The sequence below is a fragment of the Austrofundulus limnaeus genome, unplaced genomic scaffold (genome assembly GCF_001266775.1).
Source record: "Austrofundulus limnaeus strain Quisiro unplaced genomic scaffold, Austrofundulus_limnaeus-1.0 Scaffold280, whole genome shotgun sequence".
NCBI lineage: Eukaryota > Metazoa > Chordata > Actinopteri > Cyprinodontiformes > Rivulidae > Austrofundulus > Austrofundulus limnaeus.
This window is the reverse complement of record NW_013952682.1, coordinates 39,640-40,011: the sequence shown is the minus strand read 5'-3', so window position 1 is coordinate 40,011 and position 372 is coordinate 39,640. Positions and strand designations below refer to the sequence as shown.

General features: G+C 30.9%; 1 protein-coding gene across 1 annotated transcript in view; it reads left to right on the top strand.

The window, feature by feature from the left end:
* Positions 1 to 372, top strand: part of si:ch73-105b23.6 (fibrillin-2) — a gene marked incomplete in the record, with an annotated part of 31,153 nt that overhangs the window by 24,241 nt on the left and 6,540 nt on the right.

Here is a 372-nt window from a genome sequence, read left to right as displayed (position 1 = left end):
GTGTGTGTGTGTGTGTGTGTGTGTAAATGGAAAGAATTAATAATTTTCTTTCTAAGCAGAAAAAAACTAACAATGACAGAGGGATTATATGGCTTAAAGAATGAGGATAAACGTTTACAAAGACATCATCATTAAAAATATGTTAAAATATTTATTTTATTTCCATATAGACTACATATTACAAGAACCACAACAGAGTCTATCTGTTAGAAAATTTAATGTTTTAATCAGAGTTACCTTCAGATTTAACTATCTTTAACAATGGATGTTTGAACTGCAGCAATATAAATATCCATGAGTCACTGAGGTTTCCACACCTGTTTCCTATCAAACATTTCCACACCTGTTTCCTATCAAACATTTCCACACCTG